The following is a 16,143-nucleotide window of genomic DNA, read 5'->3' on the forward strand; positions in this document are numbered from 1 at the left end:
CCTAGATTTTTCCAAAATTTTGTAGAATTTTTTTTGATAATTTTCAACATCTTTATGCAATTCTCAAGGATTTTCAAAGACTTTTTTTTTTCATTTTATTTATTTTTGGTATTTTTTTAATTTTTTTTGTTATCTAAGCCAAAAGAACTTAAATATTTTTTCCTTTGTTTATTTCCTAATTTTTTTTATTTATGTTTTTATTTTTTTTCATATAACAAAGAATCACACACACGCACACATAAATTGCTATATATATTCACCAAATATATCATAAACACATGTGCCAACACACGCGCGCGCGCGCGCACACACCCACACACGTATATATAGTACCCACTAACAGTTACATATATATGGGGATGGTGGGTTAGAGCTGGTTGAGAGAGAGAGAGAGAGAAAAAAGAAGGGCAGGGATCACCACTTTCATATGATGGTGTGCTGCGGTAGTGGAGCAATAGTAGTGTCGGAGAGGTGCGATGTTGAGGTGCGGTGGTGGCTTTGCGATCGATCTTTTCTTATCTTTTTTTTCTTAAAAAAAAATTCTTCTTTTCTTTCTTCTGTTCTAGCATATCTCTTTCTCTCTCTCCTATGTTTATATCTATCTTTCTTTCTTTCGCAAATCCTCTCTATATCTTTGATTTTTTTTTTACTTTATTATTTTTCTTTCTCTGATCTTTGTGTTCTTCTCTTTTTTTTCTTCATGTATCTCACATTTTTATTTTTATTTCTTGCATATCTGGACCAAATTGAGGGGCACGAACAAACAGCATCAAACCCTCAACTGGCGACGATAAGTTTCTCACCCTTTTTGAACTTTCTGGCAATTTTCCCCGAATTTTCCATCATTTACTCATGAACCAAATGGGCTTAACCTAGGGTAAAGTTAATTTTAGGCGTGAGTCAAAATTGGGTTAAGGTTCTAGTAATTGGGTCACGGGCTTTGGGCTCCAACTCCGGTTGGATTGGGTCGAGTCAACGGATCCGATTTAAGGGGTCAATTTCAGAACTTTTTTTTTTTACTGAATTTGTATAATTGCATGAAAAATAGAACATAATACAAAAATAAAATCAAACTAACCTTTGTCTTCAACTTCTCTAGTCTTCTCGTTCTGTGTCAATCCTCCTTGTTCTTTGCACTCCTCAAATCTCCAGCTTAATGGCTCACCCCCAATCAGGATGTTCCGACTTTCTCTCGACTTCCTATGTTCTTTTTGTAATTCTTTTGATTGCTTCCTGATTGCATGTGATTCTCCCTAATTGTTTGTATATCTCCCTGATTGTCTATGCTCATTTCTTTGTGGATCCTTTGATGACTTTTTCACTGTGTCTCCACTCTTCAAAAGCCTCTACTTATAGACTTAGAGGAATAATTTCAATTGAATTTTGATTGACCAATCAATTTTGATCGCTCAATCAAATTCAGTTTAAATTATCTCTGCCAATTACCTTTATTTATGATTTTTGGCACAGGTTTAACCTCTCTTTTCTTTCCTCATATGTTCAAAATTGCTATGGATTTAAAGATTTTTGGTCCACCACTTGCTTTTTTCTTTTTATTATATTTTTTTTTATGTAAAATTTGCTTCCTTGTATTTCTCTTTTCCCTGTATTTTTTTTTTTTTTTATGAATAAAATAAGATTTTACTTATTTTTGTTATTGGGTGTCTACACCTTTTTTAATAACTCTTATCTAACATACAAGTTGCAAACTTTAAAATGTTATGATACTCTTTAAAAAAGTTCGTTTATTATTACTATATATTGACCTAGAAGAGAGTGACAATTTTGTTATGGCTTTTAGGAGTTATATCGTGCACTTCATTACAATTCTAGCAAAGGCACACATATAATTTAAATTGATACTATTTATTAAAGTAAACTATTTTTATTGATTGATATTGTTTTAGTAAAATGCTAAAATAGTATCTAATATTACATTTTTTTATTATAAAATAAAATTCAAAAGTGAGTTTAAGAATTTAACATTTTAATAAAAAAATCTTTTATTTAGTTTATTTATAACTTTCCTAATGAGAACTTGTTAACTATCCTTTTAGTGAGATTAAAATTCAAGCAAGCCATAATTTTTTATCCGAAAAATGTCATATCTCAATATAAGTTTTCTCATTGACAATTGATATTGAAATTTTCCCCTTAAAGAAGATAAAACAATAAAAAATAAAAAATATATTTTTTAAGGTATTATTTTTTGAATTTTCAAAATGAGAATATTTGCTCCTCTTCTATATTTTAAAAAATAATATTACTATAATTAAAAATATTAAAATACAACTATTTTTAAGATCCAAATTAAAATAGAGACTTCAAGAGTCATGAAGTACACATATCCATATAGTTGTCGTCACAATTCGTGAGCTCATGACTATATAAAGCCTAATATGTTAAAAATAATTTTATTTGCATTCTAAAAAGACATTGTAAATAGCTCGTGATTCATAAAATAGCTCGTGACTCAGTTGACAATATACTATAAACAAAAATATAATATGTTATAGCAAATAAAAGGCGCACATTGTTTTTAATGAATGGCCAAGATAATTTTATTTACTTACCATAACTATTTTTGTTTGTTTGCATAGGCATATAGGATCACTATAGCTATAAGCTATGAGAATAAGACTCGCATATTTTAGTGATTCATGTCCTAAATTTATCCACTATTGCTTATATCTACAAGAGGTCGCACTTTAGTGATTGGTGTCTTGAATTTTGCATTCTAATAGACTTCACAAAAACCTATTTCATATAGAATATACATAAGCAACAACAATCAAGTCTTAAATATGGTGAGATCGATGATGTAGTGTTGCTACATGAATGAAGATAGCTAATATAATAAGTTGCAAACATATTTATTTGTTGTTATCCAGTTATCATTATTAGGGTCTAGCCTTAATGTGACATTTCCTAAATTTTATTTTAGAGTTCATTAATAAGTTTTTTATTTTTTGTTTTAATTTAAAAAAGTTAGAAATAGCCATCGATCCTAGGCATATTTAATGTGTAAGTATGTTATGAACTTATATTTATGTCAGTATAGTAAATGGAGAAGTTGCACAAAATTTTCTCTTTCTATTTTGGTTACCAATTCTAATTTCTTTCTGCTATTAAATCTCTCTATAGTTATCCCTAATCTTTCTAAAATTGGAATTATTCACTATCTTGACTTAACTTCTACATTATTTCATTCACAGTGTCTAAATCATCTTAATGATCCTTTTTTTTTTTTAACCTTATAGGTATATTTGTCTAGCTCATTATCAATATACTCGGTTCTTAATTTGCCTTTTATAGTTCTATTATTCATTCACTTCAAAATTTTAAATAATTTTACTCTATTGAATATGTTATTTCTTAATTGTCTAATATTACAATTCATATAACATAATTGGTTTTAAGTCATTCTATAACATTTTCCTTTTAATTTTAATTTTAATTTACCCTTCATAGATTCAATGTATCAATATATGGCAGTGTTAAAAATTTCTTGGTTATCAAGTTCATATATATATTTTAAATGTCATAGTAGCTCATAGTAAATTGTTTCTCCTCCTTTCATTATATGTATGTTAAATGTCAACTATATATTATATTACTATTAAGAAAGAAAATTGTGGGTTTATTTATTTATTTTTCTCCCTTTTATTGAAAATGTCACTTTTGACCTTGCTCCTCATTAGCTAATTGTTAAAACTTGTTCCATAATTCTATTACCTCACAAGCTAATAACTTAAAATTTACGGTAAAGTCATAATCTAATATGTTATTAGAATTTTCACAGTCAAAATGTCCCAAATTTTTATATTATTATTTGTTTTAAATGTGTGGTGAACGTCTTGTCCCTATAATGTGTGTTATTTATCGTATAATAATTTAAATATTTAGATAAAGTGATAATTTAAAATGTATAACTAAGAATATTATATTTGACTAAATATAGTAGAATCTATTGTGACGACCCAAAAATTCTGCTATAAATTTTTTTTTATAAAATAAAATGTCTGCCCTGATAACAAACTATGATGCCCTGCAATACTCCATACACAATATCTATAAAAAATACATTATAGTACCCATTGCCCAAAGTGGCACCAGGTACAACAATCCTCAAACATAGCATACTACACAGCGGAAGCATCTATATATGTATATACATCCAACTATAACACCAGAGTTCTAATCATCAACATAGTTTTACATAAATCTTAAAAATAACCATCCATAATCCATCCTAAAGATACACAAACTACTATCTTATACACCATGGTGTCCCACCACTAATTACCTTGAACAATACTTTCAACCTTTGCCCTAGAGAGCCCTAAGCCTGGTTACCTGGGTTTCCTGAAATGATAGAAATTATAGGAGTTAGACACCTCTTAGTAAGAAGGAGTAGATTATTGTCAGTGTGTGACATTATATGTTTTAGTGTTTCAAAATACAACCATTTTTTACCTTTCCTTTTACTGTGAAATCATGTAAAACTGTATACACACATATTAATATATTTTAAAATACTTTCCTTGCACATCATACTCTATATAAGTTAATACCTTTGTATAAGTAAATACGCATATATGCATAAAAGAATTGCCCTAGATGGATAAACAACAACGTCATGTATTAACCCCGTGTGATCCGGGTTGTACGACCCGTAGGCTGGACCTAGCCATGGTTGGCCTAACTAGACTAAGTCCATTGTATATGTATATGCATCTGTATTTGTATCTATAACTATGAGTACGATTAGCCTACGCAGCTAGTCCGTACTCCAGAGGGTAACTCTACACTTCAATGGCACAATCAACTGTATGCCACCAACACTCTATCTGAGAAGTGTGGCTGCACTGGTATTTGTGAAGCTATGGTACCGTGCTTAGCTATGGTCTATCAGGGTTCTTAAACCATATAAATCGATTTCAAAAAACCATATAATAACATAATTTCATTCACAAATCAGTATAAATTGTCATACTATAAATCTGTATAAAACCATTGAAATACTGTAACTATGTATAAAATACCATCATTCTGTAGTCTTATATAGAACGCTATCATTATGTGATTCTGTTTCAAATGTTGTACTATAGTTCTATATAGAACTCTATTATTCTGTAATTCTGTATCAAATGTTGTACTGTAATTCTATATAGAATGCTATCATTCTGTAATTCTGTATCAAATGTTATATTGTAGTTCTATATAGAACGATGTAACTTTGTATAATATCTATACTATAGTTCTATAAAGAACGTTGTAACACTGTATAATATCGATATAAAATCTGTATCAAATACCATCATACTGTAGTTCAGTATAAAATATCATTATAGTATAATTCTGTATAAATCAATATCTCTGTCTCTATATACATATTACCATAAAAACTAACAAAATAATTATGCATAATATTCAATTCATGCCACGCATTTTAAGTGATAATCTATACTATAATATTCTGTTGAAAATATTGGTATAACCATCTCTAGGGTTTTACTCAACTCAATAACCCAACTTTCTCAAAACAAACATATATCATTTCCAAGGTTCCCATTTTCACAAATCTGCATACATAGGAAAAAACCTATATATATTACTCAGAAATCACATATTATAATTTAATCAGTCAAATTTCTGAAAACACCTAATATAATCTATTCCCTTTACCCATTTCCTGGAGATACACCTGCAGGGACACTAAAACGACGCCCGTAGCATTTGGAACGCAGACCCAGTAATTATACACCTTAGTTTAAAGAGTTCAACTTTGGAATAACAACAAGCATGACATTTGTAAGCTCTCATATCCTAGTTTAACCAGTTAAATTTTTAGAAACAACTAACAAATTCATCTCCTTACCTTAATCCTGAAGTGGTGGTCAAAATCCCCAAACAGCTAATATGCTCCTATTAAACTGCTGAGAATCATCGCCGGAATCCCAAAATGATGTTTATCAACTCATTTGGGCTTGATTCGTGAGAAAAATTGGAGAGAGAGAGAGAGAGAGAGAGAGAGAGAGAGAGAGAGAGAGAGAGAGAGAGAGAGAGAGAGAGAGAGAGAGAGAGAGAGAGAGAGAGGTTGAGGCTGCAGCCCTAAGAGAGGAGAGAGAAATGGTTATATTTATCTAAAAAAAATGACTTGAATGCTTTATATAGGCCACAAACCTGGAGCAAAATTTTCGATGATTTGCCTTGAAACCATCGATGGTTTGGTTTTTAACCAAACCCTTTTCTACTATTTTACCCTTACCTGGCCGCATTAACTCAAAACCGTCAATGATTTTCTGAGCTCACCCAAATCGTTGACGGTTTGGTCTTCACCAAAAAAATTTTCCTTTTTTCTTTATTATTTCATTGCTTACTATTTTTTGGGTTTCTACATCCTCCCCTCCTTAAAAAAAATTACGTCCTCTAAATTTGCTATCTAGTACTTTTGTCCTCATTTAAAAGAAACCACCGAAATTTTATTAATCATCCTCACTTATGGCAGAGGAATACTGTAGTTACATATACGGTTCTAGGAGATTATAGATATCCAAAACAAACTCTCCCAAAACCACTCAAAACACAAAACTATTACATGAAAATCTACAATTAAATACACTTAAACTACTGAACATGCACAAAACCTACTTACATACAACGAATCCTTACCTGATCCATTATTTTTTTTCTTTCTGGCTAATGTTGGGCTCCACTAAGTAGATGTGAGTATTTCTAACGCATTTCCTCCTCTAGCCTCCATAAGGCTTCCTCAATTACATGGTTCCTCTAGAGCACTTTTACCAGTGAGATATTCTTGGTGGGTAGTTCTTACTCTTTATGATCTAGGATCTAGACTATCACTTCATCATATGATAGAGTATCCCCAAGCTCCAGTGTCTCATAACTTATTACGTGTGACATATATAGGTAACGTTGGGGGTAACGCTAACTTGTAGGCAATTGGACCGATTCTTTCCAGTATCTAAAACAGCCCAATGTACCTTGGGCTTAGCTTACCCTTCTTCCTAAATATCATCACTCCTTTCATTGGTGCAATTTTTAAGAACACGTTATCTCCTACACCAAATTCCAGTGCTTGTCAGCGGGTATCTACATAGCTTTTCTATCGACTTTGAGCGGTCTTAATTATTTCTTGGATAAGCTTGATTTTCTCAGAAGTCCGTTGTACAATCTCTGGCCCCAAATCTGTCTTTCACCCACTTCATTCCAATATAGTGGAGTTCGGAACCTCCAACCATATAATGCTTCATACGGTGCCATTTCAATACTGGTCTGGTAGCTATTATTATAAGCAAACTCCACCAGTGGCAGATATTGAATCTAGTTGCCTCCAAAATCTAACACACATGCCCGCAACATATCTTCCAGTGTCTATATGGTCCTCTCTGTTAGTCCATCAGTCTGAGGGTGAAATGTTGTACTAAATGTCAAATGAGAACCCAAGGCTCCTTGTAAATTCTTCCGGAGTTGAGATGTGAACCGTGGGTCTCGGTCAGAAATGATGGAGACTAGCACACCGTGCAGTCTGACTATCTCTTATATATACAGTTTTGCCAATCTACCTATAGAGTAGTTAACTTTGATGGAAAGAAAATAGGCAGTCTTCGTCAATTGGTCAACAACTACCCAGATGGCATTTTGCCCATGAAGTGTCAGCGGTAAACCTGTGACGAAATCCATAAAAATGTGCTCCCACTTCCATTTAGGGATGTGAAGTGGTTGCAACGGTCCCGCCGGTCTTTGAAGCTTAGCATTTACCTACTGACATGTCAAATATTGTTCTACATATTGGGCAATTTCTCTCTTCATATTGCTCCACCAAAGAGATACCGGCAAATCTTTGTACATTTTCATGCTTCCTGAATGTACCGTATATAGGGAACGGTGTGCCTCTTCTAAAATAGTCTTTTTAATTTCAGCATCATCAGGTACATATAACCTGCTATGAAATCACAAAACACCATTATCTGAAATATTAAAATTGACTCCCTATCCACTCTGCACTTTATTCTTGATCCTTACCAATTCTACATCTTGCATCTATGCAATCTTAATTCTCTCCAACAAAGTCAATTGAAGTACCAGATTAGCAATAAATGTCTAGTGATTTCCCTCTACCAGCTCCACACCAAGTCTTTCTAAAATCATTCTGATATGATGTTGCACCACCACTACTGTTACTGAGGTACTTCCTGACTTTCGACTCAAGGAATTAGCTACCACATTAGCCTTTCCTGGGTAATAACTAATGGTGCAGTCGTAATCTTTTATTAATTCTAGCCATCTCTTCTGCCTCATATTTAACTCCTCCTGTGTGAAGAAATATTTCAAACTTTTATGATCTGTAAATATTTCACATTTCCCACCATACAGATAATGTCTCCAGATTTTCAATGCATACATCACTGCAGCCAACTCCAAATCATCCGTCGGATAGCTCTTCTCATACTCCTCAAGTTGCTGAGAAGCATATACAATGACCTTCCCCTGCTGCATCAAGACACACCCGAGTCCCTTCTAAGCTGCGTCACTGTATATCACAAATCCACCATCTCCTGATGGAATAGACAAAACCGATGTGATGACCCAAAAATATATATATATATATATATATATATATATGATTAAAGTACAATAATAATAAAATAATAAAAATAGTCATTAAGTTAATATCAATACAGAAGTGTTTTTCTGTAGGATCCTTGATTCCATGTTTGATGCCTAAGAAAGACCTTGTCTTAGCGAGTGCTCAGAGACCATTGCGGCTCAGTCGCTCCCTGGAGGTCGGCCTAGTCAAAATGGAATTTCATAGGATAAACAGGATAGACACTGTTTGTACACGTAAATAAGTATATATACATAAAATAGTGTTTTGACAGACATAATTTGTAGAAATACATAATAAGATGATAATAATATAGGTATCATATGTGGGGCCCAAGAGACTATGTGGGGTCCACATGAGTCCCGGAGCCACAAGACACTGTTTATATACGTAAATAAATACACAAAATAATGTTTTGACTGATATAATTTGTAGAAATATATGATAAAATAATAATAATATAGGTATCCTATGAGGGGCCCACAAGACTGTGTGGGGCCCACATGAGTCCCGAAGCCGTATGGAGGTTTACACGAGTCTCAAAGCTATGTAGGATGCATAAAATCATATGAGAGTTATTCGAGTGACACAGGATCCATTTGGGTCTCGAAGTTGTGTGGGGCCCACAAGACCATGTGGGGCCCACATGAGTTTTTAAAATTCAAATTTAATTCTTATTCAAAAAATAAAATAAAGAAATACTAAAAATAGTTTAAAAGTAATAACAATGATAATAATATTGATAATAATGATTAAGAAAAATAATGAAATAGTAAAATAATTAATTAACTAATTGATTAATTAGGTAAGTAATTAATTAAAAAAAAATTATTTAATGGGAATGGTGGCAAGCACTCCCACATGGCCTCCATCCCTATCCCATACACAACCCATACCTTGCCCATTCTTTAATTTTTAATAATTATAATTTCACCCATCTCCCCACACTTTTACAAATTTCATTTCTTCCCCAAAATTTTCCTATAAATAGGAAGCTCTCAACCTTCATTTTTCACAACAATTTTCCAAGGAAGAGAAGAATTAGTGAGTGAAAGAATTTGTGGTGGAGAGAGAATTTTTGAATAAATTCTCAATCACCCACTTTTTCCGATCTCATTTCTTAAAGATAATTATTGTGTTCGTAGCACACGGTAAAAGAAGAAGGTAAGTAAATTTTGATTATGTTAGTTTCTTTTTATTTTAAATTCATACCCGAGTTTATTTTGTATGTAAATTTTAATTATGTCAATTAGTTCCACAAAATTTTCATGAGTTTATTTTCACGCATATTTAATTATACCAGTTCTATCTTTAATATACTTGCATCTATTTTTGGGTTAAGAAATGTTCCAATCCCCTCGGGTAAATTTTCAGCATTTCTTTCTATTCAAAAATAAAATTATATATATTTTTAACACAAAAATTGTGTGGCATGAGTTTATTTCTACGTTACATTTTTTTATGTAAATATGAGTAAAGATGAGATTTTCACGATATTATTTTAAATTGCATAAATGATAATAAGATGATTTTCAAACCCCTTATGGCAACGAAAGTTCAAAGTTATAGATGCTCGGTACCGCAGCTTAAAGTTTATACGGATCAGAGTGCACCCACACTGTTTACAGAGTGGTTATTTATGTTAGTGGATTTCTCCTGAGTGCACACCTGGTTCCGGACCAGGACTTAATAAGGAAAATCTCACTTAAAATTTACGTACGTTGATTTAGTTTGGTCGGCCAGCCAGTTAAGTCCAGTCTTCGGACCGCACAACCCAGTCATGGGGGTAAACATGACTTACGGCAAACAGGCCTAAGGGTGGTTTTTATAATATATGTTTATACATATTTAATTACGTATACAAGTTACTGATGATTTGAAGGAAAAGTATAAGTTTACGTGAAAATGATCATTCTGGTGCTTAAATGATGATTTAAGGAAAACGTATAAGGAAAAGTATATGTATGTTTATCATTAAATGTTTTTACAGTTTTAAAGTTAAAAGTTTAATTTAACAGTTATAATATATGATTATAAAAATTTACTGTTGAAATTGATGACAAAAGTTTTATGCAGAAATTTTTAAATTTATATCTATTCTAAAAGCAGTCTTGAAGTTATAGTATTAAATATTGTTTTACGAAATTCTTTAAAAGCTCATTTTAGCCACACACTAATAATAATCTTATTTACTTACTGAGCGTCGTCTCACCCCAATCATATTTTATTTCAGATAACTCTGAAGGACATGTCGGAAATCAGGCTTAGCAAGCATGCGGGTGGGGATTAGAAAAATAAAGATTAATTAGAAACATTAGTATGATTTCAGATATTTACGTTTGTGTAATTTTCTTCTTTTGAAATAAGTGATTGTAACATGAATAATTAGCGCTCTGGTTTAATAAAAATTGAGTTTATTTTGATTCCGCTGTAAATTAGTAGTAAAAAGTTAATATCCCAGGCCCCTCGGGGTCGGGGTGTTACAACCGATGCAGTAACAAGTCGCTACTTCAATTTCCAAAAACTCTACTCACAATCATCGGTACACTCAAACTTCACATTTTTCCTTGTTAACCGTGTTAGAGGACCTAATAGTCTGGAAAAATTCTCCACAAACTGCCGGTAGAATCATGCTAGACCCAAGAAACTTTTGATCTCCTGAACATTCTTCAGTTCATCCAATTCCCTACCGCTTCTATCTTACTTGGATCTACCGAAATACCATCCCCGAAGATCACATGTCCAAGGAATGTAACTTCCTTCAGCCAGAATTCACATTTCTTAAATTTATAGTACAACTTTCTTTCTCTCAACACCTGTAGTACCATTCTCAAATGATTTTTGTGCTCCTTGGAATTCTTCTAATAGACAAGAATATCATCAATGAAAACCACTACAAAATGGTCCAGGTATTCAAGGAAAACCCTGTTCATTAAGTCCATAATGCAGCAAGAGCATTCGTCAATCCGAATAGCATAACCAAAAACTCATAAAGGTCATACAAAGTTCGGAACGCTGTCTTTGAAACATCCTCTGCCTTGAATTTCACTTGATGGTACCCAAATCAAAATCAATTTTGAGTGAACTTATGTTCCCTGGAGCTGATCAAACAAATCATCAATACAGGGAAGAGGATACTTATTCTTAACTGGCACTTTATTGATATGCCTGTAGTCAATACACATCCTCATCATCCCGTCTTTCTTCTTTACAAATAGAACTGGCACTCCCCAGGGTGATACACTAGGTCTGATAAACCCCTTATCTAGTAATTCTTACAACTGCTCCTTTAATTCTGTTAATTCAACTAGAGTCATTCTATAAGGAGCTTTAGATATTGATGTCGTCCTTGGAAGTAAGTCAATGGCAAATTCAATTTCACGATAAGGAGGCAATTCGGGTAAATCTTCTAGGAAGACATTTAAGAACTCTATTTCTACTAGAATATCAGCAAGTTTCAATTCCCATTTTGGTGCTTCCTTTATACAAGCTAAGTATCCCTGGAACCCATCCAGCAATAGCCTCCTTGCTTGAATAGCTAATAATAACTATGGTGAGGAGAACACACACGATCCCAATCTGTACTCCTACTTCCTAGGAGGTCTGAATACCACCTATTTCTGATAACAATCGATACTAGTGTGATTAGCGGCTAGCCAATCCATTCCCAAAATCGTGTCAAACCCATACATATTTAACACTACGAGATCAGCTAGTAGCACTCTCCCCTGAATACCCCCTAGACAATCTTTAAGCACCCTTCCACATATCATTACTTATCCTGTCAATGTGGCTACTAATAATTCGATATCTAACAATTAAGTTTCTATCCTACATAACTTGATGTACCCTAGAGATAAAAAAGAATGTGTGTCCAATGAATCAAAAAAAACAACAGCTTTATTTGAAAACATAGAAATAATACCCATCACCACATCGTCGGCCGCCTCTGTGTCTCCCGGTGTCAGTCTATAAACCTGCACTGGGACGGTGTTCCTCTGCTAGTTGCCTCGGGTGCTTGATTGTTTCCCCAGTAGCGATTAGGAGTGGGTGCATTATTTGGCGACGCATGATAGTCTCTCCAAATATGGTTGGGCCGACCACACTGATAGCAGGAATTCATCCCAATTCGGCACTCCCCCCCAATGCCTTCAATCACACCTAGTACAAATAGGGGGTGCTGGATTATCCTAAGGGGCTCGATGTCCCACTACCTACTACTGGCCTGCATCATATCTCCTCCACTGACTCTGATTGGTACTTACCTGAAAATTAGGAGGCATATGCCTTTTCCTCTAACTCTGTACTCCGGCACCTCTCTGCAGGCTGGTCTCTATCACTGTGGCTTTATCTACTAATTCTGAGAAGGTTTGGACTTAGAATGCCACCGCCTGCTCATAGATACTCTATCTCAGGCCTTCCTAAAATCTCCTCGCCTTCTTCTCCTCATCGGGCGGCATGTATGGAGCAAATCGGGACAGCTTTACAAATCTAGTTGCGTACTGTTGAACTGTCAGGCGCCCTTGAGTCAAATTTAGAAATTTCACTGCTTTAGCATTCCTGGTAGTAGCAGGGAAATACCGCTCAAAGAATATCTCCTTGAAGTGACTCCAAGTCAAAGCTATAGGCATCAGCCTTTGCTCCTCTAGCAACTTCACTGACCTCCACTAGCGTTTAGCCTCCTCTGTCATCTTGAAAGTGGAAAATGCTACTTTTTGTTCCTCGAAGCACGAGAGAACTGCCAAAGCCTTCTCAATCTCCTCGACTCAGTTCTCTGCCACAAATGGGTTGGCTCCTCTTGAAAATGATGGGGGTTTTCAAATGAGTAAACTGCTCGATCGTACAACTTTGTTCCTCTGAATTTCTTGCTATCTCCTCCATTACTTGCTGGGTGACACTACGCAATACTGCATTAGAATCACAGCTACCCATACTGGAAGGCCCTACATCATTACCACCACCAACGTTCGTATTATCATTCCCAAGGTTGATCCTGAAAATAGAATAAAATATAGTCTGAGAACCCTAACTTCATAACACAACTAATACATTAATCTAACTAAGAACCACAAAATATCATCATACCACCAATCAACTTAACATCCTTATTCCTAGTTTAAGGTTCAGTCTTACCATTTAGAAACAAAAATCGACGGTAGTTTACCATGGCTTTCCTGAGACAAAACCCTAAATTCTCATCTTAATCTCCAACAATGACTTATTAATGTCATGATCTACCCATTTCCTACCCTCATCAAGATCCATTCCTATACTCTGGTATTGCTTTCCGTCGTGCACTAAAGTCTACAGAACCTAGAAACCTAGGCTCTGATACCAAACTGTGACGATCCGAAAATTCTGCTATAAATTTTTTTTTATAAAATAAAATATGTCTGCTCTGATACCAAACTGTGATGCCCTGCAATACTCCATACACAATATATGTATAAAATACACTATAGTACCCTATGATGCCCAAAGTGGCACCAAGTACAACAGTCCTCAAACAGAGCATATATACTACACAATTGAAGCATATATATATATATATATATATATATATATATATATATATATATATATATGTATGTATGTATATACATCCAACTATAATACCAGAGTTTGAATCATCAACGTAGTTTTACAGAAATCCCAAAAATAACCATCCATAATCCATCCTCAAGATACACAAACTACTATCCTATACACCATAGTGTCCCACCCCTACTTTCCTTGAACAATACGTTCAACCTCTGCCCTGGAGAGCCCTAAGCGTGGTTACCTAGGTTTCCTGAAATGATAGAAATTATAAGAGTTAGACACCTCTCAGTAAGAAGGAGTAGATTATTGTCAGTGCGTGGCTTTTAGTGTTCCAAAATACAACCATTATTTACCTTTCCTTTCATTGTGAAATCATGTAAAACTGTATACACACATATAAATATATTTCAAAATACTTTCTTTCACATCATACTCTGTATAAGATAATACCTCTGTATAAGTAAATAGAAGAACTGCCTTGGATGGACAAACAACAACATCATGTATTAACCTCGCATGATCCAAGTTGTGCCCTGTAGGCTGGACCTAGCCATGTTTGGCCTAACCAGACTAAGTCAATTGTATCTGTATCTATATCTATATCTGTAACTATAAGTACGATTGGCCTACCTAGCTGGTCCGAACTCCAGGGGGTAACTCTACACTTCAATGGCACAATCGACTGTATACCACCAACACTCTATTTGAGAAGTGTGGCTACACTGGTATCTATGAAGCTACGATACCGTGCTTAGCTATGGTCCATCAGGGTCCTTAAACCATATAATGCAATTTCTAAAAATCATATAATAACATAATTTCATTCACAAATCAGTATAAACTGTCATACTATAAATCTGTATAAAATCACTGAAATACTGTAGCTATATATAAAATACCATCATACTGTAGTCCTATATAGAATGCTATCATTCTGTGATTCTGTTTCAAATGTTGTGTTGTAGTTCTATATAGAACGCTATCATTTTGTAATTCTGTATCAAATATTATATTGTAGTTCTATATAGAACTCTATCATTCTGTAATTTTGTATCAAATGTTGTACCATAGTTCTATATAGAATGTTGTAATTCTAAATAATATCTATATTGTAGTTCTATAAAGAACACTGTAATACTATATAATATCTATATAAAATCTGTATCAAATACTGTCATTCTGTAGTTCAGTATAAAATATCATCATACTATAAGTCTGTATAAATCCATATCTCTATCTCTATCTCTATATACATATTACCATAAAAACTAACAAAATAATTATGCATAATATTCAACTCATGCCACACATATTTAAGTGATAATTTATGCAATAATATTCTACTGAAAATATTGGTATGACCATCTCTAGGGTTTTACTCAAGTCAATAACCCAACTTTCTAAAAACCATATATCATTTCCAAGGTTCCCAATTTCATAAATCTGTATACTCAGGAAAACACCTATCTATATTACTCAGAAATCACATATTAGAGTTTAATCAATCAAATTTCTAAAAACGCCTAACATAATCTATTCTCCTTACCTGTTTCCTGGAGATGCGCCTCTAGGGACCCTAAAACAACACCTGCAGCGTTTGGAACGCAGACCCTATATTTATACACCTTAGTTTAATGAGTTCAACTTTGGAATAACAACAACCATGACATTTATAAACTCTCATACCCCAATTTAATCGGTTATTTTTTAGAAACAACTAACAAATTCATCTCCTTACCTTAATCCTGGAGTGGTGTCCAGAATCCCCAAACAACTAATTTGCTCCGATTAAATTGTGGAAAATCGTCACCAGAATTCTAAAATGATGTTTATCAACTGATTCGGGAGAAAAATCGAAAAGAGAGAGAGAGAGAGAGAGAGAGAGAGAGAGAGAGGAGAGAGAGAGAGAGAGAGAGAGAGAGAGAGAGAGAGAGAGAGAGAGAGAGAGAGGGTTTTATTTATCTAAAAAA

Source organism: Malania oleifera, chromosome 4 (genome assembly GCF_029873635.1).
Source record: "Malania oleifera isolate guangnan ecotype guangnan chromosome 4, ASM2987363v1, whole genome shotgun sequence".
Taxonomy (NCBI): domain Eukaryota; kingdom Viridiplantae; phylum Streptophyta; class Magnoliopsida; order Santalales; family Ximeniaceae; genus Malania; species Malania oleifera.